This window comes from Haliotis rubra, unplaced genomic scaffold, assembly GCF_003918875.1.
Source record: "Haliotis rubra isolate DU_JTF1 unplaced genomic scaffold, ASM391887v1 Scf13, whole genome shotgun sequence".
NCBI lineage: Eukaryota > Metazoa > Mollusca > Gastropoda > Lepetellida > Haliotidae > Haliotis > Haliotis rubra.
The window spans coordinates 277,106-304,895 of NW_025765225.1; the positions used below are offsets into that span (position 1 = coordinate 277,106).

Genomic DNA, 27,790 nt, shown 5'->3' on the forward strand with positions numbered 1-27,790 from the left:
AAGTAAATATTCTCGCCCATGGGCCAACCTATTTTTCGCCCATGGGCGAGATTTTTAATATCGTTCTAAGTTCGTCGAATTAAGTCAATATGAGTTGAATTTTGTTTCATGGTACTTATAAACATACACTCATTCATTTACAACCTCCAAAACATGGAAAAACACATATTTTGAATAAAAGTCATTATTCTCGCCCATGGCCCAAAATGTGTTTCGCCCATGGGCGAGATTTTTTAATATCGCTCTAAGTTAGTCGAATTAAGTCAATATGAGTTGAATTTTGTTTCATGATACTTATAAACATACATTCATTCATTTACAACTTCCAAAACATGGAAAAACATATATTTTGAGTAAAAGTCAATATTCTCGCCCATGGGCCAAAATGTTTTCGCCCATGGGCGAGATTTTTTAATATCGCTCTAAATTAGTCGAATTAAGTCAAAATGAGTTGAAATTTGTTTCATGATGCTTACAAACATACACTCATTCATTTACAACCTCCAAAACATGAATTCTGATCGAAATTAAACATTCTCGCCCATGGGCCACTGTTCGCCCATGGGCCTGCCCATGGGCGAGCGAGTTTAAATTTAAAGTTTTCGAAAGAATTTTTTTTCATTTTTTCATCCTTGGCATATATTCATAACAACTGCATGTTTAATTAGGTCAAATCCCTTGTCAGAAAGTGCCCACAGTGCGGAGAGTTTCTGGACTTTTGTGAGTCCAGAATTAAATTGTGACGTGTTAATTGAATTTGAACAGTTTCCTGAGGAAGTGAGCACTTATATGAAGGATGTTCTCATGCCCCTGCTTAGAGAGGCAAGGAGAGACAATAAGAAGGCGTATATCACTGTTGACAAACTCTATGTTGAGAACAGACTGCATACTGTGCCTGTGCCACCCCCATACAGAGCACCCAGTACCTCTACCAGGTCAGTGCCAGGCCCCACCCTAGACCATAGGGGTGCGATGGTTGTCTTGAGAACTTGAGTCCCATCTGTCTGGAACACTCATATAGTGCTACGCACTCACATGTGAACACTTGTGTACGTGAAGCATCTTCTCTTGTGAATACTTCCAGCTATGTAAATGATATGCACCTCAGTGTAAATACATGCACTGTTCACTGTGTTACTCCTTTGACTGTCACTAATTGTGTTATGTTTCCTTGTGTGAACACTAGTGAGTGTAAAAGTATGTCTAATGTTGATACACATAGTAATATACACTGTATGTATAATGATCCCCATTCAAGTACCCTTTACAATACCATAATAAGTGATGACAGTCATGCTATCCCTCCACCTAAGAACATTTATAGATCAACTTCTTATGTGAATGATACAAGTGTTGAACATACAATGCCTAATAATGTTGATGCTAACACTGTTAGCAACACATCTATTACCCCTGAAAATCCATGTCTCTCAGATAAAAACATTTGTGTATATGAATCCTCAACCCATATGAATGATGCTAGTAACATTGATGCTGCATATAACGATGAAGATGCTAGATATGATCACAACACTTTCACAAATGATGTAAATGATGAATCTGTAATGAACATAAACACTATTGATGTATCAGAATTATCATCAGAAACTATGATACATGCTTATGATAATAATTCCACTATCCAGACTGATGAACTCCACACCAGCACAACTTCCCTTAAGTCAGTTCACACCGCTGAAGCTGGAGAATATAGTATACCCCAGACACAACCTACATCAATTAACCAGTTTAGTAATGAAACTGCAACTAATGATGATTCATCAAGTTCTGCCAGTAAACTAAAATTTATCAATCTAAATGTATGTGGGCTAAGAAGAAAACTGCAGTATCCTGAATTCACGTCTCTATTAAACAGTGCTGATATAATTGACCTACAAGAAACAAAAACAGATTCGCTTGATGAGCTAGAAATTGAAGGCTACAAATTATATCTTCACCATAGACCAGGCTTCCGTAGGAAGTCTGGTTTGTATTGGGTTAGCAGTAAGAAACACCTTTTCTGACCATATCTCATTATATAACCATGAATGTGAATATGTTTTTTGGTATAGAATATCTAAAGAATTGCTCAATGTTGATAATGATCTTTATCTAGGTAATGTGTATTTACCACCAGATAGTTCTAGATATGCAAAAGATGATATGTTTCCCCTTGTAGAACAATCTATTTTACAAATGCTTGCTAAGAGTGATTACATTTTACTTATGGGTGATTTCAATGCTAGGACTAGACTATTGAAAGAGTATTGCAGAGTTGACAAGCATATAATTGAAGAACTTGATATTGATACTGAAACTATGACAGATATTTTTGAACCTGAAAATATTCTTTATGCCTCTTCTCTCCCTATAACAAGAGCTAACCAAGATTTAGGAAAGGTTAATGCTTCAGGACTTAAGCTCATAGAGCTTTGTAAAACCACTAATATGTTTATATGCAATGGGAGACTAGACAAAGATAAGGATAAAGGTAAAGTAACATGTAATGACTCAAGTTTAATTGACTATGTTTATCCTCGCCACAATGTCTTCCATGTTTTGTTGATTTTGATGTTATTGATTTTTCACCTTTGTATTCAGATGTTCACTCTCCCATCACTTTCTCATTAAATATGGGATTGAACTCTAACTCAAAACCACCTGAGAATAGGCGGGAAAATGTAACAAACAATTCACCAAAAGAAGTTTCTATGAAACCAAAGAGGTATGACATTTGTAAATAATATTAACAAAAACTCTGTCCTGGAATTAACCCATTTATTGCAATCAACATCAAGTCAAGACGACCCAGCACGTGCAGTCAATGACTTTGCCTCTGGGTTAGCGCACCTTCTGGCTGACGCAGCTCGTGCAACATTTGGTGTGAGACGCTCGCCTCCACCAGTGTCGAAACAAGATTGCAATGATAAGCCTTGGTTTGGAAAAGAATGTCGAGAAAAACGCAAATGCTTTCAAAAATCAAAACGTTGGTATTTTAAAAGTAAGACGAATTCTAATAAGGCTGAATATCGCCGATGTTCAAAAGAATATAAGAAATGTCTGAATAAACATATAAACAAGTATAAAAATGAAGCATTCCCCTAAAGAATTCTGGAAAATACTAACAAAAAGTAACAGATATGATAATTCTGAAATACCAGACATAAAAGAATTTTTTGAACATTTCAAGCATATCAACAGTAAACAGACTACTCCTGATTTTGAAATAGATCAAGAAATTAAAGATTATGATGATCACATATTAAATGATGATATTACCTTGATAGAAGTGACACATGCTATCAAAAAGCTAAAACGAAATAAATCTTCTGGTATTGATGACATTGAAAATGACTATCTTATTGATTCCTTTGATCTACTTGGTCCTTTGTTTGTTGATTATTTCAATTTGATATTCTCCACAGGAATAATGCCTGAAGCATGGTTGACTGGCACTATCAGACCTACATACAAAGGTAAAGGCCAGAAATCAGACCCCAATGCCTATAGACCAATCACTATTTTAAGCTACTTTGGAAAGCTTTTCACCGGTATATTGAACAACAGACTGAACATTTTCTTGGAAACAAACAATATTTTAACCCCTGCGCAGGCAGGTTTTAGGCAAGAACATTCCACAAACGACAACATATTTGTTTTGAACATGCTTACTCAGATTTTAAAGACCTGTAAAAGAAAGTTATATTGAGCGTTCATTGATTTTTCTAAAGCTTTTGATAATGTATGGAGGATTGGACTTTGGCAAAAAATAGTTAACAATGGAATTACAGGTAAATTTTTTACGCTTATACAAAACATGTATGCAAATATCCAATCTTGTGTATGTTCAAATGATAAGTTCTCAGATTATTTTCAATGTTATTCGGGCGTCCGCCAAGGGGAAAATCTTTCATCTCTTTTATTTTGTTTATTCATAAATGATTTAGAACAATTTCTCATCGTTGACAGTTGTAAAAGTGTTATGCTCGAGAATGTAAACATACAGTTATGTTTATCATTTATTGTACTTCTTTATGCCGACGACACTGTCCTGTTTGCTGATTCCGCATCCGAACTACAGAGTACCTTAGATTCTTTTCGCAAATACTTTAAAATTTGGAAATTAGAAGTGAACCTTGATCAAACGAAAGTCTTAATTTTTTGAAGTGGCCCTGCTAATAATAGTAAACTTAATTTTGTCTTTGAACAATCTCAAATTGAAATTGTAGATAACTATACTTATCTTGGAGTGACATTTAGTAGAAATAGGAAATTTAATCTATCAATCAAAAACCTTGCAGCAAGCGCATCCAAAGCAATGTTTTGTCTTTTAAAAAAATCTAGAAATCATAATATCCCGTTGGACTGTTTACTTAAGGCATTTGATGTTATGATAGCCCCAATTCTTTTGTATGGCTGCGAAACTTGGGCATATGAAAATTTAAATATAATTGAAAAAACCCATTTGAAATTTTTGAAATTGGCCAGCGGTTTACGAAATTCTACCCCTACTTTTAGGGTATATGGAGAACTCGGAAGATTTTCTTTATATATCACTGCGGCTAAGCGTATTATGTGTTACTGGCATAAACTTAATAATCCTGGAATGCAGCAGAAATTATCAAAACTGATCAACAATTATGCATATGCACAAAGTATCTTTGAGAATGATTTTGACCCCTGGATGCATCATGTTAAATCTTTATTAGATAAATGTGGCTTATCTTTTGTATTCTATAACCCTGTAAGCGTACCATGCCAATGGCTAGTTTCACAAGTGGAGACTGTATTAAAAGACCAGTTCCAACAAAGTTGGAAAGCTGATATTGAAAATAGCTCTAAGGGATTTTACTATAAACATATTAAAGATACTCCCATATCTTCTCTTCCCAGCTTATATTTACTATCCTATGTAATCACAATCTCCCGGTAGAAATCTATCCAAATATCTGCTAGTATTAGAAAAACTCTTTGTCAAAAATGGTTAAACCTCAATCAGCTCTTTCTATAGACAACAAATCACTTAACAGATTTTAATTTATGGCATTATTATGTTTCATTTTAAACTGTTCTACCTGTCATTTTGTCATGTTTATTTATATGTATTTAAATAGATTATGTTTGATTTTCTCTTGTACCACCAAACGTGGTTATTTGAGAATAAACTGAACTTGAACTTGAACTTGAACTTTAAGTGCACAGAGTTGTGACAATACTTAAAGAGTCTGCACATAAAGTTGACTCCAAGGTTTTTACACCCGGTCACAGGTGGCCTCGATCCCGGCACATCAAGCTCGCTGGATCACTAGCCTGGCGCCTTAGACAGCTCACCCACCACACCCCGTAGTAATATGAACACATAATATATATTTTCTTATTGAGTTGCAATCATTATTAGCCTTCCTAATAATTCTAATCTACATGTATCTACGTAACCATTCATTGACCACATTCCTAAGTTTGAGATAAACGAATCTGTTGGGTGTCTTTTACCCAGCCCTTGTATGTGGCGAGCAAAGTAGCGCTGTGTGCGTTCAATCCTTTCGAGTTCATTATCACGTATGGCTGGTAACAGTTCATATCCAAAAAAAGTAGCAGATAGAATCAACTCATGTACCACGGTGGAGGTCAGAGTTTGACAAGTGAGTAAACACGTTGTCATGCTTTTGAGCAATAAGACGTGACTCTTTCTCTACGATATAAATTAGTTTATTATTATTCCGCCATACGTTATAGAGTCGGAGTTGTCAACTGTAGCCTCACCAAACTTGTATTTTACTATATCATGGAGCTGGCGTGATTCACAGAAAACATAGGACTTACTCTAAGGGGCCTTGTAGGTGAGTCTTTTTTGGGATATACAAGCGAAGTGAATCAGGAGACGTATGTAGACGGGAGTGAAGGTAGGATTGTTGTGTCGGTATCCTCCCATTTGTCAGACAGGTTAAAACAACAAACCATCTGGTTGAGAGCACAACTAATCCCCTGCCTGTTACCTCTTGATGAAATGGGAATGGCCCATAAAATAAGTAACAGAACATATATTCTGGCGGAATAGTAGTTAGCCAGAAGATCTAACAATTTGCATGATATATTAACAGAATTTACTGAGATATTTTATAACAGATATCTTCTTACATGTAAAGAGTGATTTATATTTTAACACATTTGGTCTGATTATAAAGGAAGCTGATATATAAATTGGTCTTTCTTTTCTAAAATGTTTGCATTTAAGAATACAATGAAACTCATCACCCACATCATTCATACAACATGATTTACATTTTCTTTCATCTATTGGTATCCTATTCCATCTTCCTTCTTTAACTGGTAAATGGCGGCATAAAGTACGAAAATGGAGTAAGGGGATAATTTTGTTAAACAGTAAGGACGTTAGATAATTTTCAAATTCAAATTGAGATTTCAAAAGAGAATGGAATGATTCTATCTCTGAGCTCCAGATTTGAATAACATTGGCATTCACAATTGAGTGAGCTGTATTTTTATATCCAGGAAGATGAAACATGAGACTGTGAAAGCCATACATAACTTAAACCAGTGTTATTAAGAATATTCTCTACACATGAAATCCCGCTACAGCTGTGAATACGCTCATTATGAAGATTATATACAATAGAATAAAAGATTGAAGATAACTTAGATGAATTGTTTGTGAACAATTTAGACCAAAAAGTTAACAAAAGACTTTTAACATCAACACAAAGTGGGGCTCGACCTAATTCACCATAAAGCATATACAATGGAGTACTTTTCTTTGCAGGTAATAATTTTCTCATAAATATGTATGTACATTTTCAATTTATTTTAAATTAACATATCCACAATTTTGGTTTCGCCATTGAATCAAAGAGATATAGTTGACATTGAATCGATAAGTGAACATTCGACTTCTGCGTAAAACAAAATACATGGCATTAGTAGCTTATTGACAGAGATTTGATAAAGGTAATTTGAAAGAACATTTTCTATCAAAAATAACTCCAAGATATTTATACACAATAACAGTTTTCCTTAGGTTCAACTAACTAGTTGAAATGTCCAATTGGGACATTCCCATTTATATATGGGTGTTGCCCGAATTAATCCCTAGTCCAGTGTCTGACAATTGGGATATATATTCCGTGAATAGATAACCCATTGTTTGTTTTCCTTAATTCACAGGTATCGTCTTTTATGAAACTTAGAGAAAAGGCTGACGTAACTCTACCTTTCCCAATACAATGCAGGGGCGGTGGGGTAGCCTAGTGGTTAAAGCGTTGGCTCGTCACGCCGAAGACCCGGGTTCGAATCCCCACATGGGTACAATGTGTGAAGCCCATTTCTGGTGTCCCCGACGTGATGTTTCTGGAATATTGCTAAAAGCGGCGTAAAACCAAACTCAGTCAGGCAGTGAGCCAATACAATGCATAATGGGGGAACGCCTCCTATCTTTCTCCGTTCTATGATATGTAGGCTCAACTGTCCGTATAGCTGTGGAAGAGTAGATTCCATTATTTGCCTTTGACACCAAGGTCATGTAATTTGACAAAGAGACCCGCATGATGAAGCATGCGGTCTAAAGTTGTTGTTTTTTTCATTATCTAAAAATGCAGCAAACACTTGCGATTCTCTTTTCAGGTGAAAATGAACACATTTTAATATTGTGAATGCAGACATGATTGCTCCACGTTCTTTTCTGAAATTGTTATGCATCGGGAAAGGGTTGGAGGTTTCTGAGTGTGTATTTTTCTATTCTACTTCAATGATTTTCTATAAGCGTTTAGACAGACACGATGCAAGAGTTATACCTGAGGGTCTACGATTACAGGGATCATGCTTGCCTTTTTTTGCCTTTACAAACAGGTATTGCCATGCCTAGTCCGAATGCAAGTGGATAGTACTGGGATGCATGGAAAAGAATAAGGGAACACATTTAATAACAAGTGTTCCTTTATCTATTTCTAGAATTTCACCCACAATACAATACATACATTGTGAAGAAACCTGGAAAAGAATAAAGGAACACTTGTACATTCATGTGTTCCCTTATTCGTTTCTTTGAGTATATATGGTTGAACAGTTGTTAAAGTTTTACTACAAGTGCCTTTCCTCCAAAATTAATTGAGCATTTGTGATACCGTCAGGTCCCGGAGATTTCTTATTTTAGGATTGTTTATATGTAATCTGATTTCTAAGTCGTTGATTCTGTATACAGGATATCATCTAGTAGGTCGTGTTTACAACCATTATCTTCAATAATAGAATGAAGTTCTGATACAATGGTCATATTGGTGCGTTTAAAATTTTCATCAAATTCCTGAGATTGGTGAGGTATTGCTAAGTCTGAATAATAGTCACCCCACAGTTTACCTACATCAGCTGATGAGACAGCAAGCTAGTTTTTCAATGACTGGACTTTTCACCTATTCTCACTGATAACTTGAACTGGTAAAAAACTAAAGTTCTTCTTAATAAGTCATTTTATTGTTGGAACATCGCTTGTTGTTCACAAAAGACAAACTATCAAAAGTCAGATGTCAAGGAGAAAACGGAGATCGCCAATCATGATTGAGTACCAAAATTCCACTTTGTAATTGACGTGACACCATCAGCATGACACCAACTGCAGAACAGAAATCCCAAGATTAACGTGAAGCAAATTGTGACTGGTGGTCCTTTTGACAACAGATACCAAGGCTTTGCTTAGAACTAGTTGTGGTAAGTGTCACACAGGATAATCATATTACTAATGCCACTGTAGAACTTTGTAATGAAGGTTACTGTAATTGTAATCAATGTTACTGAAATGAGGGTAAACTAATTTGCATAAATTGATCATCAAGCCTACTATACAAACGTTTTTTTAACTAGATGTTACTATACTGGTAATATATTTCACATGGGTTTTTTGTCAGGATTGCTTGATAAACAACAAAACTTGACCATTATACAACTTGCAAGTCTTGTAATCTACGTTACCGTAACACTGCCATATCAAAACAGAAATTTGGAAACATTACTGGTGAAACATTTCTATAATATTACACAGAGTTACGTAAAAAGATACAAAAGTGGTTAACTGTTTCTTCGTTTCATTCAATATTTAAAGTACAGGCCGTACAGAAGCACAGTGAAAATTCATCCAAACTGTAATCACGTTACCTGTTTAGTTTGATGTAGATTATCAACAATGATAAGCCAAATAAAAGTAAATGATGATTTAATGTTTAGAAGGATCCATGCCATAACTTTAGACCCATAAAGCTGTCTTGCCTGAGCAGTAGTCGCGAAAACAATTATGCTCCTTTTGGAATGAGGTCACGTAGATTACACAGACGTCCTTCAGCACCCACCAAACGTTTAAAGTGTAATAGAAGAGCATCTCCTTCACTTAGTTATTACTGCTGAATAGGTCGATTCATTTTAAAACCCTTTTGGTGACACTGGGTGTACAGTTTTTATCTTATGGTGGTCACGTAGATTACATGCTTAAAAATCCTGTAAAGTATCATGGTGGGAAACCGGCTGAATATTAGTGTCTATGAGATTGATATTATATTGCCCCAATATAAAACTGTAAATAGGGCATACTATCTAATAATTACACATAATTTTGAAAATAATTAAATGGTCATTTTCAAGAGGTAACGTGGATTACACTTTTATGGAGACATCATATTGAACAAAAATTCTAAAAAAGCTAAACCATATAAAGATATGTTCTGGATATGGACGAATGGGACAATACCTTATGTCAAAAAAGTAATCTGTTTTGTTCACACAAGATGAATATTTACTTTGAAATATTCACTCAAAATGTCATACTATCATTGGAGACATGCACAGTTTGGTGATTGTGACTAACGTTTTACCCTAAGTCACACATATAGATAATAGATCATTAACAGTTTCTGCGTCTCGGGTACCTACCAAACCTGTCGCCTAATATAAACAGGAAATGAACAGGTGAAATCAATCAAAAGGTATCTTTTTTATGCGGGTACAAATGGTGCACTTTTCGTGAGAATAGGTGTTTTTACGCCTCAGCTTACGAACATGTTTATAGAATGTATTCATATCGGCGTCACATGTTTTTCTAGTTCTGTACGTATTTCTTTGCACTCCTTTCGTTTTGATTTTTGGTGTAAGTGTCTGAATGTACTTCTAGCATTGTCATAGGATTTCATAATTTTGAATTTTTGTCCCCTTGGCCTTTTATTAGTTATCCGTTCTCGTCTAACCACCCACTTTGCATAGTGAGGCTCATGTAACCATCATTTTTCCAGTAGGGCTTCAAATGTTATCTATACACACGAGACATGCACGTAGCTGTGCGTTAAAAGTCTTCTATGACAGCAGGAAACAATAGGAGTTGGGTAAGTGGGAAGAACCAAACGCGATTAGATCTGGCGTAAGCCAATGTTCCTGGATGGCAAATATGTCCACTGAATTAGGAATTACAGTATCACGTGTCCGTGTACCAGACTGCGCACATTCCATGTGAGGAGGTGATTTATAAGGTCTTTGGAAAATGTGTTATCGATGAATATGATCTAGATGTAAACGAAATGAGGAAAGCAAATGAGCCTGAATCGTTACTTGGTGACATGAATGCACGAAGGGTTAGGAACACACAGGATAGAACCAACATAAAACGAAGATAAATCATTTTGTAAAAAACCTAAATTTTATCCAAGCAAGACTAGACAGATAAAAAAAAACATGCAATTATAGAAGCGTAATTGATGTTGTATTTAAGATCTAGAAACATAAAAATGCCTCTCAAAGAACATAAAAATAAAACTCGACTGTTTTCTACATGCTTTTAATGCCATACATATGTAGCTACGCCAGTCGTTCTGTACTGTGCAGATGTACTGGGATTTGAAAAATTAAAAAGTTAGCCGGATTAAGAGCATTGTGGTCAACGAGACAACGACTTCGACTCCTGCACGCAACGTAAAACATTACAATAGGTCGGGCGGACCTGTGATCAGTTCACATCTGTTGAAGTTTCTGAACTGAATCGTTATGTGAAAACTCCTTTACTCCTATCAAGTTCATCTCGTGGAGCATTGTCTAGTCAACATACTCCAGGATCCATACATTTAGGCTTATATGGGGCACTGACAAGTTTATGTGAGTCTTTTGTCGATACATGTATCAACATACCTGAGTTATCTGATTTTCAGTTGTATTTCTCTAAAGCTCAAAGGTTATCTGAGCATTGAAAACTGTCTGGAGGTATCTAGGAAGAGGAAGTCTCTTGAGATAATGTTCTGATATATACGTCAACACATCCAACATTGTTTGCATGCGCTTTGACAAGCACATTTGAATACTGAGCGTGATATACTGTTGTATGCCGTCTATGTTCCCCCAGAATGTTCGTCCTACTATGAGATTCGACAAAGATGCACGTTGTTTGACCAGCTAGAAGAGCGGTTACTTGACAACCCGCAGTATGTAACTGATTGTGATATTGATAGTTTGGGAGATTTGAATGCTCGTGTTGGAGATGGAAATCAACCACCTGAGGTACAACATGACGGAAATGAAAATTACTTTCCGGAAGATGAGCCGATACTTATAGATGTTTACTCAAGATAGTGTTGTTAATAGATTTTGGAAATTGGTTTTAAATTATTGCTTCGTTTTCAATTTATACATAGTGTGAAAGGTGATGAGAGGTCTGTTGACATATATTTCTGAACAAGACTACAAAGTTTCTGTAGGAATCATGCAAAATTGTAAATATGTAATATAATTGTTCCCAGACATGCTAGAAATTCTGAACTTGCTGTTCGTTGGCGATGTAATCTTAGTTTCCGGCTCCTAATGTGGTCTCCAAAATCAGTAAGATATGTTAGCTTCATGTTCAGAACAGTGGGGTTTTAATTTGGATAAGTCTAAAATAGTTGTCTTTAATAAGGGAGGTTGATTATCAAAAATGATAATGGTATTTTAAAGGCGACGATGCGACTGTGTCGAGAAAATACATTTCTTATGGTTTATACAGATGATTCAAAAGTCTTCCGACACCTGAAAAATATCTTTTTGAAATGGTCGTTTTACAATTAAATTTAAAAAGTTAAATTGTGAACAATGTAAAGGTTTGAAATACAAAGAAGATTAATGGCATAAGACTGATCTAATTTTGAGAATTTATCCCACATGTTAAAAGGGAGGAATTGTATAATTAATGTATATGGGCCCTGTGGCATTCGTACTTGAATAAAGAATTGATTAATTGAAGAAATACAACTCTAAATGATATGCTGTGTGGGAAACGTGATAGGAGACTAATCTATATCAAAGTGTTTAAAAGAATAACTTACTGGCAAAACCGACATGGCATAACTTTTGTACCGTTACTTAACTTCGAAGCCAGGTGAACACAAAAGTGAATTCCCACAGATTGCATGTTTAAAAGATGTAAAATGATATTAGACTATCTGAAATATGTGCTAAACCATACATATGCACTACAAATTTTCTCTCCTCAATGGTCGAACATATAATTTAGGATCAATTTCAGCAAAAGTGAATGGATGTTGTATAGGGGTTGAAATACCCCTAAAATGACGTCATCATCGAACACCTGGCTGACCTCATTTTAAAAGGGATGTCAATGACCTTGTACTGAGTTGACCTTGGGATAAACCACTTTCCCAGAGGTATTTTCAGGTGCATAGCAACCGAAAGAGAATGACATCATGGCATACGGATAGATCAACTGGTTTAATCCGGTTTGGGAATGAAAATATATAAACCCCTTCATTTCGGATCATGCATCACTTCATCCCTGACTACACAGACGACATCCAGCTATACAACTCTCTCTCTCTCTTTCTCTCTCTCTCTCTCGCTCTCGCTCTCGCTCTCTCTCTCTCTCTCTCCTCTCGCTCTCTCTCTGTGTTAGCTGTCTATCTTGAAGATGGAAGCCGTTCACCGTGATATCCTGAGGAAGAATTACTCCGGTCTAGTGCAAGCTATAAAGCACGTAGAAGAGGTGCTGGACAAACTGATGCAGTTTAAAGTCCTTACCATCTTCATGAAGACAGAGATTATCGAAAAACCACAAACCTCCTTTGACCGGGTGAGAGCTTTATAAGATTCCCTTCCCCGGCGAGGACCCCAAGCTTACACCCTCTTCTGTAAAGCTTTGGAGGAATGCGGAGAGATACAAGCCATGACATTGCTGGGACTAGAGACAGACAGGACAGAGTATCCTCATGGTCATGATGATCTAGGTGGGTACCTATGTATGGACAGTATCCCTCTCAGACCTCGAACACAGTTCCAAGAACGGCTGAATTCCTTTCAGTCTTGGCCTGTGCAGATGAAACAGAGTCCTAGTCAAATGGCCCAGGCAGGATTTGTGTACTTAATCAGAGGGGACGCTTGCAAGTGTGTTCAATGTGGTGTTGTTCTCCAGAACTGGGACGTAGAGGATGATCCTTGGGTCGAACATGAAAAATGGTCTCCAAACTGTCCGTATTTGGCCCTGGTAGGAGTACCTCAGAAAGAGGTGGTCCGTTGGGGTAGTCATGTAGATTTACATGTGTAAGAGTGTGATGTTCATTGTACAATACTGTGTGTATTTGAGACTATTTGAAAATAAATCAATTTTGGTTGTCATTGGTTGATGTGGTGTATAAAAGTCCTAACAAAAGGTAGGTGAAGGGAGAGCAGAGTGGCATAGTGGAAGCGCACTGGGCTCATAACCCAGAGGACCGTGAATCGAAACCACGCTCTGCGAAAAACATGTTTTTAGGAGTTAGAATTAGGGCTAGCAGACATCTATATAAAGGACAGAAACGGTGATTTAGCTTCATTTAGCCGTGGACCCGTGATAGTGACACTTCATCTGAAACCTCTGTGTGAGAGTCAGTATTCATTCTGAACAAGAAAATGAACAGAAGATACTGGAGACCCTATTTGGACGATCCTAAGAAATGGACCAAATATTACTATTTGCAGGCTAAAGGATATACCAATCCCTTTACTAACGTGGATGATTATGTGATCTATTATGAGAAACAAGGCGTCAAGATGGACCTACCCCCTTCTACAGACAAGTTTGCTCTCACGTCTCCAACCCACCAAGTCGTTCAACAGGCCAAAGCACGTATTCAGATGCAGGAGAACAGGGAAACTGAAGCCAAAATAATGACTTCCTCCCAGAGTCGCACAAAGAAACGGAAGACGACTTTTTAGATAAAAGCAGCTAGTAGACAGGTTCTTTGCCATTTAGACTCGGACCACCATGCAGTCAGCAAAGTGTCCCGTATGCTATCAGACGTTTTCCAGAAGAGATGCCATGCTTAGACATCTCAGGAATCAACACAGACGAGCAATGCAGCCACCACCACCACCACCAACACGAGCAGCAGCAGCAGCACCACCACCACCACCACAACCACAACCACAACCACCACAACCACAACCACGAGCACCACCACCACCACCACCACCACCACCACAAGTACCATCACCTATGATGCAACCAGTGCAACCACATGTTGGTGCTTTGGAAGAATTTAGACTGATACTCCCCTTCACCATGATTGTCTCAGGGCCCACCTCCTGTGGGAAAACGTACTTAGTGAAACAGATTCTAGAACGGATGAACATTAAACCTTATCCTGAACATATTATTTGGCTCTACAAACGATGGCAGCCCTTGTATAACACCATTCGAACCCATGTTTATCCCTATGTGGAATTTCATCAAGGCATTCCTTCTGATCTTGAAAAGGATGCGTTTCTGGACCCCCATGTGGTGAATGTGGTGATCCTCGACGACTTAATGTCGAAAGTGAGCAAAGATCCACGCATTACAGATCTGTTTACGGAAGGAAGTCATCATCGTAATCTCTCAGTGATAGCCTTGAACCAGAATTTGTATTTCAGTAAGGATCCCACACAACGAAGAAACTGCCATTATCTGCTTCTGTTCAACAACCCTATCGATCAACAGCCCATCATGACTTTGGCGAGGCAAATGTATCCAGGTAACACAGACCGTTTCACGGAGCCATTTCAAAGGGCTATCCAGCAACCATATGGCTACTTGTTGGTTGATCTAAAACCCCAAACACCTCCCCATTTGCGACTTTGCCCCAATGCATTCAGCTTAAAAGGAGACATCCAAGCTAGGACCATTTAGTCCGAGTTAGACTTTCGGCGTGAGCAGACGTGTGAAGAAAACCTCCCAACCATGCCATCTTGTGATGACTGTGGACTCATGTTTCAAGACGTGCATGATTTGCAAAAACGCAGAAGAAACTGGTGTCCTGTAAAGTCTTCAGTGGGTCCACCGGGAATACCCCAAGTTAAAAGGAAGTGGGAGGAAGACGACAACTTCTCTCCTGTGAAGGCACCACGTACACTGTCAGATTGTGACTATTGTGGTGAAGTGTTTAGCAATAACCACAACTTACAATGACATTTACATGATAAACAATGTCCTGAAATGGAAATTGATGATGATGATGATGATGATGAATCATTAAACGATGTCACACAAAACAACAGGAAAAAAAAGATGGCTGATCTCGAAGCGCAAGGTATAAGACAAATGTATTCAACACGTGAGCTGAATAAAGACTTTTTGGATGAGAAACGACAGCTGTACATGAAAAGAGGTTTAAACGAAGACACGATTCAAGCCAAACTGAACAAATTCATGTGGAGCACGTTTAAAGAGCTCGAGACGTATGCCCGATTTATTACTTATCTGTACCAGTATGGTCCAAAGACACAATGAATACTGAAACAAGTAGGAGACACAAATAATCTGTATCATGACGTGTTCTCCAATCTGTACCAATATAAGTCTTGGGTCGAAGGCGTGACTGAAGATGATAATACAGACATAACATCTGATGAAGAGAGTGAAGGACAGGCGTATGAGGAAGGGTAAGTATTAGATATACCCACACTTTCCGAGGTGTGTCGCTCAATACTCCTACTGTTTGAGTCGTGTGGCCTCCGAGGCGCTAGCCGAGGAGACCACACGACTCAAACAGTAGGGGTATTGAGCGACATCGAGGAAGTGTGGGTATATCTGACTTATACCTCACTTCTGGTCGAGATACGAGTTTACTATAACACCTTATATTCTAAGAATGACAAAAAATGTATTTGTTTTCCATCTGTTTCATTTATTTTTAGCCCACTGGTTAAGACCCTCAAATGTCCCGCGTCTATAGTCTGTTTGCAGTGAAAACGTACCGATCAATTTCACTTTAAACAAAAAAGTAATCAAATAAAGTGAAATTAAGATTGTGAATCTCATAATTTGACCTTGCCAAATGAACATTTCAGAATTATATTCAACTAAGAATAAAATTTGTTTAACAATGATCATAGTTTCAAATCAATATTATTGGTTTGTATTACAATTTTAAGGGGGGGTAAGCGCAGTAGTTGGAACAGTGAAACAAATGCCCGTGCGGTACGTAATGAGCGTTAACTTCTACCAAACCTACATGTTATCGGTGTTTCATTAAATGCGCATACCCCCTTGTAATACAAACCAATAACAGCGCTTTGAAACTATGATCGTTTGTTAAACAACTTTTATCCTAAGCTGAATATAATTCTGAGATTTAAATGTTCAATAGGCAATGTAAAATTATGGGGATTTGCAATCTTAGTTTCACTTTATTTGATTTACTTTTTTTAAGTGATATTCATCGGTACGTTTTCACTTCAAACAGACTATAAGCAGTCGATTGCACGTGCATGCACGTGCTTGCACGATTTCACACGATTTTAAAAACCAGTTCGGGCGCGAGAATGATTTCAAGTAGCCCCAAATACGCGCAATATTACTGATAATTGACATTTGTATGGGCAGACCAATGCGCATGCGTTCTCTGACTCGCATGTGGCATAGAAAACATTTGGAAGATCACACGTTCGTCGGCCATGGATGCTGAAGAGTGGACAGAGGATTTTCTTTCTCAAATTGACAGTTCGTTAGTGTCACATTTCGACCTGGATGATAAGGAAGATTTTGAAACAATCGAAATCTCAATGTGAGTCCATTGAAATAAAATTATATTTCGCCGTTTGTTGTGTCTTTATTGCTTCGGTATACCCTAGTGAAAAAGTGTAGGTGTATCATTGATACACCTACACTTTTGACAGGTGTACCGGTCAATACACCTACACTTTTAACAAAGGAAACCATGGCAACGAGACCGGAAGTGGGGTATAATAAGACAACAGATGTAAAGTAGACTTCTGGGAGCGCTCCTATTCCGTAGTTCTACTTGTTTGAAACGGAGCTAATAAAAAAATGAAATCAGTTTATCTTGTTTTTTGTCATGTATACCTCGTTAGGAGCCACATTAACTTGGTGCGTCTAGTGGCAGCAAGATGATACCCGGGGAGTTGAGAATGGTAATATGGCTGTGATTGACATCCAAGGAAAAAGTTACCAGCGCTTTGAGCATGCATGCGGGATGGACTATAGTGCTATATAAATACCCATATAATAATAATATACACCAGTGCGTTGTCATTTATGATTACTTATTCATGCTAACACTATGTAATTACACCCCATTCCTGATGGAATTTTAGAAAGTTGAAAGTTGCATTCCTGAATATGATGTACAAACCCCATGACGAGAACGCACATTTCTACAGTCAAAGTAGTCTGTCTCACAGTCCCTGAACCACATTATTTTCCCTACAGCCTAGCCTTCCCTGCAGTGCTAAAGCCCTAAACGAAGCAAGTCTAGATTTCCCCAGGTTCTGAATCTCTGGTCTCCCTAGGGCTCCTTTTCAATTTAAATGGGCTTGTTTGTTACTATCAAAATTATATATATTCAGAGACTAAGCCTTAGTCTACAGTCAAAGCTGACACGCTCTAGGTAGTGTTCATTCTAACGAGCATTTTTATTTATGGATGTTTTTACACTCGCGAGAAACTGTCGACAGAAACCTCCTCCGCACTGTGAGAGGGAGAGTGTTTTGCACGACACAATCCCAGATATAACATATGTTATATTTACATGGAAGGTGCAATATTAGTCTCTTGTACCACGCCTGAGTGTCGGTTCCTTTGATCTTACCCTTGGTGTATGTGCTGGAAGACAACAGTTTTGTGTTGAAGGCAGATTTCGTCTGCCATTGGTTCCTAAAAGTCACGTACTACGGCAAGAGAACTGAACACAACATTGTTCAACATTGTACACAATTTATGTCAGTCAAGGTTTGCAACAAGGAAATGTAACTTCTACAGTTTTAATGGTTTCAAATGAATTTACAAGCTGAAATTGACCGACTCTTTTATTTATGAGAACAAAATGCTGTAATAAAATGAAAAAGAATTAAACGTATACGAGTCATTCTCAAAAGTTGCAGCTATTTGGTTTACAAAAGACAACATAATTGAAATACAAAATCGTCAGTCTTTATTTTGACAGATGGCAAGATACGTTGTTACGGTTCACACATCAATAGTATTTGAGGCTTAATTATGTGCCATAGTTTTATGAAGACTAATTAAACTAATTAGGACGAAGACACAATGTCTTTCCTGTAACAACAGTAATATCCATATCTTTCTTAAAAATACATTGATATGTAAAGATATTGTATTGTAAAATCTACCTTATGTGTTATTTTGTTACTCACACTTAAAACAACAGTTCTAAAATTGTATTTTTATTAAATATACCTGTTCTTCACTGTATCAGATGAAAAAGTGAAATCTGTGGGTACTTTGCAATACTCTTGATATCTTTTCAACTCTCTCCCCTCAAAAATCATTGCACTGAAGGTAATTTGAAGAGAACATTTTGATATTTCTGAGTGATTTCTGACAATGTCTTACTCTTTAGATCATAAAACATTCACTTTTTAGTCCCGTTATATGAAAGACAGTAGCGTTATGCAAAAGACACCCTATGTTATTAGAAAGAAAGTATATAAAATATATTTGAAAAACTATTTAATTGTAGCAAATTTCTTTGATCTCTCTGTAATGAAAGGAAGAGTTTTTGCTTGTTACCCTCAGAAGTATAGTAAGTGTTACATGTTATATATATATCTCCAAATAAGGCGAGTAACAATGACATGTTTGTTACAGAGAATACAAGAATACATCTATGGCAGTGAAGATAAGATAGGTTCACATTAATCAATTTATAAAAGTATTGATTTTACCACACTTGAAGTGCAAAATATATAGTCTATATTTTGGAACTTAGCCTGTGTGTTACCCCAAAGACAGTGTTACTGGAAAGACATTTCAGATCAAGTTGATGGAAGAAAAAAAAGAATTAAATTCTGGTGTTCAATACAGACTTTAGACAGTGTGCTTTGAATAAACAACAATAAAAGTAGCAGTTACCATTTTGAAATTTGTTTTCTAGGAACTCAGAAACTCATTTCAGAACAAGTTTGCCTGTAATTGCCATGAATTTATCAAACTGTCAAACAGATTTGCAACTAGCAAAAGTATCCAAGTTTGGATCACATTCCTCAAACTGTCAAACAGGTTTGCAACCAACAAAAATATCTCAAGTTTTGATCATCTTCCTCAAACTGTCAAAACGTTTTGCAACTAACAAAAGTATCAAAGTTTTGATCATCTCCCTCAAGCTGTCAAAGTAACAAATCAATCACTAAAATTAATCTCCGCATTTGTCATACCCATCTTGCCAGTTCTGAGAACCATACAGAAGTGAATATTTCATTGAAATTTTGTTTCAGATTATGACACATTAACTTTAGATAGGAAACTAGATGTTAACACTCTGATGGTTTTGCAGACTGATCATTACGATGTCATATTTATTATAGTCACAGTCACGCCTTGACTTTCAAATAACAGTCTTTGAAAATGCATAAAAGCATTCAAAGTTTCTAGAAAAGACTTCTTTGTGAAGCATAAGGTAATCTTATCTCATATATTTGATGCTAATCTGAATGAATCAGGAAAGAAAGACAAAAATGAAGGATAATTAGTATTAAACTGTCTTTGCCGTAACAACATAAGTCTTTTAAGTAACAGCTATTTTTGAAAGACATATAGCATACAAATTTTTAGGGAAAATATTAATTGTTACTCAAAATATAATCTTAAAGGTCCTAATATGAGCACATAGCAAATCTAGATGAACAAAGACCTACCAGAGATAATGTTTATTTTCAAATTTGTATTAAATTGTCTTTGCAGTTACAGAATTTGTCTTTCCTATAACGACCTTTGACAATAATTAGTATGATTGCCTTCAGACAAGAAAGTGTAAAACATGTTTCAGCCTAAGCATACATAGACCTTAGATAATTGCCACAAGTCAACTGTTAACGACATTGACATTAACATAAAAGAATACGTCACTAATCAATATTGATGTTTCTTTGAAGTAACACTGAAGGTCTTTCCAATAACAAAAGAGCTGTTACAGAAAAGACTGGTTATATGAAAGACAAATTGTAAGAGTAAATTATGAGAAAAATAATGACTAGTCCCTTTCCCATTTCAGACAACATTCTTATGTTATAATTATGGTTCCAAATGCAAAGAGAAAAACATACTTGTGGGAAACTGGGTATTTTGTAAATACAGTGAAGCCTCGTTAATCCGGACGGTTGCGTTTCTCAGTAAATTCGTCCGGATTGCGAATAGTCCGGACTACTGAATCAAGACCCAAGTTGCTTCCCTAAGAAAAAAAAAAACCCGACACGAATCTGGATAAAACAAATAAGCATTTAATGTAAAGCTTAATTCATCACATCAATAATTTTACCGAGTGACATCCGCATGTTGATCCGACGTGTCTGATCACGTCCTTCCTCAGCACAGGTGAGGTAATGTCTAACAAGCGATCTATTGTAGTATGCCTTGAATGTCCGAATTATTCCTGCATCCATCGTTTGAATATGAGACGTGGTATTTGGTCACATTTTGCAAAGTTAGCGAAGCACACTTCTGACTTGCAGCATTGTCGTAAAGCAAAATCACTTTTAGTCCACGTGACCGGATCTGTCTGTCAAAGTACATTAACCAATCACAAAACAGCTCACTTGTCATCCACGCCTTTGTATCGTGGTGTCAATCAAAGTGTAAATGTAAATAGGCATAGATTGGTAACAAGCTGAAATCGCCCGGGAGGCGAGACATCCGGATTATCGAAGTCCGGACTAACGGGGCTTCACTGTAATTGATATTATCTAAAAGACACCAATAAAAAAATACTCGCAAATGCTGACCTCTTAAACTTGATTTTCTTTGAAAATTTTGTCTTGAACACAACACCACATGTTCATCACTCTCAACCAGAAGTTGTTAATAAGCATAACATGTAGTTCCACTTTCACAGGATGAGGGATCATTAATTATCTCATAATTCTATGGAACTGTTACAGTAAAGACATTTTCTTGTATACAAGATAAAAAGGTTGTTTATTATATTAAAATTCAGCTTGAAAATCATGAACATCTACCAGGAATGGGAAAAAGGTCTATTCTTTTCAACCACTCCAGAAACAATACCTTTTTATATAAAATTTAGTGCACAGGAGACACATGATGTTAGGTTTTTGCAATAAATATTATTTGGTCCTTTTGTTTGTGATAAAAAATTCCCAAGTAAGATTAGATGTTGGCAATGAAGGAGAAATCAGATTTTTAACACACTGATAAAATTTGACGGTTTTATTGAGGTTTTAATCCTGATATGGGAAAAAGCTGCATCTTTTGAGAATGACTCATACATGTACTTTATATGTACTTTGAAATTTACACAACAATGAAAGTTATAGTTCCAAAAATGTTTTCAGATTTAGATTAATTATTGTAGCAAACACAGTTATTATAAATAGCACTCATTTTGGCAACTAGACTGAGAATGAAACGGTCGTAAAAAACTTTAAAATTGTCCCGCTTCCCATACATAATAGGCGTGGTACAAGTCAGTTAGCTCATCCAATCCTCGATCTGTGCTCGTATACATCACAGTTTGGCCGGAGTTGATTGACAGGTGTTGAGGAAGCTCGAGCAAAGCTCTCGCGTCTCCCACCTGTCAATCAACTCCAGCGAAACTGTGGTGTATACGAGCACAGATCTCGGTTTGAAATGTTGTAACTAGTGTTTTGGTGGTTGATTCATTCAATACAATCACAAAAATATGGGAATTGGGTATAACATCTCAATATCATCCCTGATTCCTAAATTTACCGCATTACAAGGCAGGATACAATGACAATATGGATTGGATATTCAAATATGGAATGTGAATACCGGTAAGTTTGAAATACATTTGAAATTCTATTGAGTTGGGTTGTTTTAGTGATGGTCAAGGCAAACTCAAACCATTTTCATGTGGCAATGAACGCTTATTGCATTCAACAAATGTGTTATAAAACCCTTGAACTGAACCCGTATAATTTACACATATGTGTGCACATGTTAGACTAAACTAACGTTTAGTCTCTGAATATATAATTTTGATAGTAACAAACAAACCTATTTAAATTGAAAAGCAGTCCCGGAAGACCCGTGGGGAAATCTAGACTTCGTTTAGAGCCTTAGCACTACAGGGAGGGCTAGACTGTAGGGAAATATTATGGCTCAGGGACCGTGAACCAGGCTAATGTAAGACCAATGGTTTTGAATACAACTTGAGGAGGTATCATATTGCACCTTGGCTGGGTGAGACGAGGGAAGTGTGTGGAGGCAGCCAGTTTAATTCGGCATAGTGTAAAGTATGGAATGGATTTTGGAATTGAATTTGGAATGGAACAGTGGAATGGAATTTGGAGTTACACAAATTTGCTATTTATAAACTAGTCTCCGCTCTAATATGCTAAGACAGTTTATAAACAGCTGATCACTGATATATAGCACTAAGCAAAAGGACGTGGGTGTCAGCTTCTCTCTCCAGCCATGACCCATCCACCACACACTCAAAGGCACATGACTCTGGGGGAATAAGTGTTTAGTTCAAATACTATTTTCTAGGTTATGTTGATAATAAGAACAAGATGTATCGAAGAAAAGCCGATGGCATGTGCTGTCTACGTATCTAGACTTGCTTATTATGGGGATAGAATTACAAATATATATCCCTGCAATAATTATTCTATACATCTTTGAAGCAAGGCTAACGTCACGCCTGTATGGTGGCAGGCACCTGTGTTGTGGCAGGATTAGAAACGGATTATTCAACACAAAAGTCTCATGATATATTTATGAAGCACAACAGAACACCATGTGAAGGAAAATAACATATATATTAGAACTAATTTTGACATTAATCTTGTTTATTATCATAAAAAGCAATCTATTATGTCTATATTATCACAAATGCTACATAGTCTCAGTAACTGTCACTTAAAATCACAATTACTTGATTATATACAAAATAAGAACAAGTTGTTCACTCAACTATGTATCCCATAGACATAGATGCAGATGACTATATTTACCAAGGTACTACTATATCGACTTGCACAGCTAGTAGATAATATTCCAGTCATCTCATTGAATGCAAATTATTAGCATTGGTAAATGGAAAATAAAATGATTAAGGGACTGTGAGACACCTCTGTCTGCCACTAGCCTTATCTTACATCCGGAGGGTGGGTGGGGGGTGAGTGGGGGTGTTGCAAGAAATTGGGAGCAGGAGGGAAAGCGACACCCTAACTGTTTACAAACTGTCAATTTAATTTTATGTCTGAAGGTAGGCACAACACTTAGTTTCTTTAGTGTATGATGAGTATATTCCATTTATTCCCATTCCAAATTCCATTCCATCATTCCAATCCAAACTCCATTCCAAAATCCATTCCATACTTTACACTATGCCGTTTAATTCCCCATGCCTCAACGGTGCACGCTTTGAGTTTTGAGACATGTATACTGAGTCAAAAAAGAAACTTCACTTTCTTTTTTCAGGGCACTATAAAAGAACAAGAGATTGTTAAATTGTTATTATTTCATTGCTGAGATCTGTGTGATGTACTCGATACACTGACAGTGCCATAATCAGTTCCATTAGGCTACACCGCCGTTCCAAAACATGGGTATACAGAATGTCAAGTCACAAGAATAAAAATGCGAAATTTCTTAGTTCAAGATCGTGTATGGCCGCCCCGCGCATTCACCACTGTCAAACACCGTCTCCTCGTCGACTGCCTGATGCTTGTGAACACGTGGTTGGGGATTCTGCGCCATTGCTCTTGCAAGGTAGCGCCAAGTTCCTGCAAATTCTGAGGTTGGTTCCTAAGACCACGAAGCCTTCTCCCAAGTGCATCCCAAATGTGCTCTACTGGACTAAGGTCAGGGGACCTCGATGGCCAGTCCATGACGTTGATTCCAGCGTTTTGAAGGAAATTTCGTGTCAACATCGCGGTATGCGGCCGAGCATTATCATGCTGGAACTGTAGACCTTGGCCATGAGCCGCCATGAAAGATACGAGTTCAGGGGTGAGCACCTGGTCGCGGTAAGCAGCAGCTGTGAGTTTTCCACGGATGACCAGAAGTCGGGAACGGTTGTTCCCACAGAAAGCACCCCACACCATGCAACTTCTGCCCCCGAATTTGTCGTATTCCTGTACACAACATTGGGCATACCGTTCACGACGTCGTCTCCAGACTCTATGCCTGCCGTCCGCGAATCTGAGGGTAAACCTGGATTCATCGCTAAGACGACTCGATTCCAGTCTCTCTGGGTCCATCGGAGGTGACGTTGGGCCCACAGCAGACGTTGACGTTGATGAAACGGCGTCAATATTGGCCCACGATATGGACGTCGAGAATGGAGATTGGCAGCCCGCAACCGATTTCGAATGGTCTGTGAGGACAGTCGACGTCTAAACATCTCAGCCCTGGTTCGTGTAGCCGCCAGAAATCTGTCACGTAGGTGACGTAGGACGATTTGACGGGCTTCTGCTCGTGACGTCACACGAGGACGACCCGACCTTGGGCGATCAGAAGTGGTGCCAGTTTGTTGTAGACGACCTCGCAAGTCATACACAGTACGACGGCTGCATCCCATTGCTCTTACGACGTCAATAACTAATCGTCCCGATTGCAACATGCCAACGGCACGTTCACGTTGCACATTTGACAATCGTGGCATTTCAAGTACCGTTAGAACTGTGGTTTAAAAGTGTTTTTTCAATTCTTGAGGCCAATGCAAACATGTGCATATGAAGAAAACGAGGATGCGAAGATTACGTGATCGACTGCACGTGCAAAACCTGATTTGGCACTAACATCATTTGCACGACGAATGGATGGGTTTGAGTGGGTTTTGCTAACGTTTTTCTGGAGTCGAAAGATAGGGATCCCATTTCGGATACATAGATGTATCATCAGAGAAACATTATTCATTATTTTTCAAATGACATTTGTGAAGTTTCTTTTTTGACTCAGTATAGTAAGTGATAACCTCAACTCACTGTGAGAAGGGGTTTATATAGGTAAGAATGAAACTGGATGAAACTAGTTTGTGGTCAGTGGTCAAGTGAGTTCCGTAGGTGCTATGCGCTGATTAGTCCAAACTAGCATCAACGTTTTATTTTGTGTTTTGGTTGTATATGTTTACTAATGTTATATTTGTGTTTTCTATCGTTTTTATGTGAGTCTGTGTTTCCAAGCGGGCTGTGCTTATTTGTTCTTGGTTTAACGGAGCGATGTAACAGTAATTTGGAAGATTTGGGTTATGTAATGTGCAGTGTTTCTTTAGTGCGGTGTTGTTAGGTATGGCGAATTGTTTGTTCTTTAAGTATTTTTATTGGAGTGTGGATTGAGCTTTTATGATTTTTTTAGTGATTTAATTGCATGGGAGTTTTGGTTAGTCTGTCATACAGACCAAGAAGCAAATATATCCAAGAAAGCCCACGCCAAGATTTTCACAGCTTCTAAAAATGAAGAAAGTCTCAGGGCTCCTTTTCATCATATTTGATGTTTTTTCTATGAGCTTTTTTTCTGTAAAATATGTTCATTTCAGAGACCAGTTGTTAGTCTAGATTTTTGGTATGATGCGGGGAGTGTGTCGAGTGAGGTTTGTAAAAGATACTTGTGCATTATTACTACAGTGTCTATGGGATTATTGGGCTGCATTGGTAACAGCTGAAGCTTGTGCTGGATTGTCCCACAACCACATGAGAATGCTAGACAAGCCGCGCGATTTGGTTTTAGGGGAATGGGCATGAGTTTTAAAAGGTGATATGATCATAGTGGTGGCAATATACGAAAGTTGTTGGTTGCATGCAGAGTTGTTGAGGACTCGGAGCTGAATTGTGAGCGTCTGTCTAGGTTTTTACAGTTTAATTGTGTTTGTCCATATTGTGCATTTTGCATGTGATTGATCCGAAAACAATTTTGCAATGAAGTTTGGTACCTTTGAAGGTCAGGATGATAGTGGGAGATGTTTGTTTGGGATGGGTCTTGTGTGTTTTTAACTGGTGCTTCTTAGTAAATTTGTGATTTTGGTCTGGGTGTGGAGATTGTTTGATTTACGTGTTTGGAAAACCGTGGTCAGACTCCGCAGGAACTATGTGTATGACCTTTTCTCAGAAATGGGCTTCACACATTGTACCCATGTGGGGAATCGAACCCGGATCTTCAGCGTGACGAGCGATGGCATTACCCGCTACCCCCACCGGCCCCTGTGTGCTTTGTGTGTCCCCAGGGATACTCTACAACATTATATAGTCTCCCTGGTGTCCCATAGACTCTTCCGAACACTATTACAAAAAAACCCAGAAAATTACATAGATTGTAAGTTGAATCGAATAAAACCCCTAGTGATAACAAAGGTTATTTGGAACTCTGTATCAGTACAGACGCATTCAGCAAAAGTATTGCTGGCTGAGTACAGCTATCGCAAGCAAGGTACAGGCTTGGCAGCATTTCGCACTACACCCTGTTCCAGTGTGTGTACCTCTCTTTATTGAGACAACACCTTTTATTGATACTGGGGATGTGTAAATTACATACAAAAAAATTAACTATACTAGCCTCTATGCCCCATCGACTTTACAGAACTATTACAAACAGAAGGAATGGTGTTTATATCAACATAGAGACATTTCGACGAAATGAAAATACTTCTAAAAACGCATAATGGCTTCTTTGATTCCACTTCATATGTTTCACTATTGTTTTTGTCTCATATGTATATTCAGGGTTTCTCTTTCATAACTGTGACCAATTCGAAAACAAATTCTAGGAACTTTGCCGTTTCGGATAGAAACCGAACATCTAACAACGTAATAGTGATGTGTAAAACATATATACCAAAATTGCACTGGATGTTGCTGGAATATTGCTAAAAGTGGGGTAAAACCAAACTCAGTCAGTCAGTAACAGTTGCTCTACTATCATGAAATATATCAGGGGGTGCTTAATTAAGTTCCAGGTGTATATATATCCCTGCAATAATTATTCTGTACATCTTTGAAGCAAGGCTAACGGCACGCCTGTGTTGTGGCAGGATTAGACATATATGGAGGAGGAAACGGATTATTCAACACAATACTCTCATGATATATTTATGAAGCACAACAGAACACCATGTGAAGGAAAATAACATATATATTAGAACTAATTTTGACATTAATCTTGTTTATTATCATAAAAAGCAATCTATTATGTCTATATTATCACAAATGCTACATAGTCTCAGTAACTGTCACTTAAAATCACAATTACTTGATTATATATAAAATAAGAACAAGTTGTTCACTCAACTATGTATCCCATAGACATAGATGCAGATGACTATATTTACCAAGGTACTACTATATCGAC

At 37.5% G+C, this 27,790-nt stretch overlaps 1 long non-coding RNA gene across 1 annotated transcript; it reads right to left on the bottom strand.

Moving 5' to 3' along the window:
• Positions 1–27,695, bottom strand: LOC124267068. The gene is made up of 4 exons (XR_006895940.1): positions 27,482–27,695; positions 15,739–15,742; positions 7,759–7,770; positions 1–11 (listed from the first exon to the last, which is right to left on the bottom strand). It is a non-coding gene; the product is annotated as an uncharacterized LOC124267068 (long non-coding RNA).
• Positions 27,696–27,790: the final 95 nt, after the last annotated feature.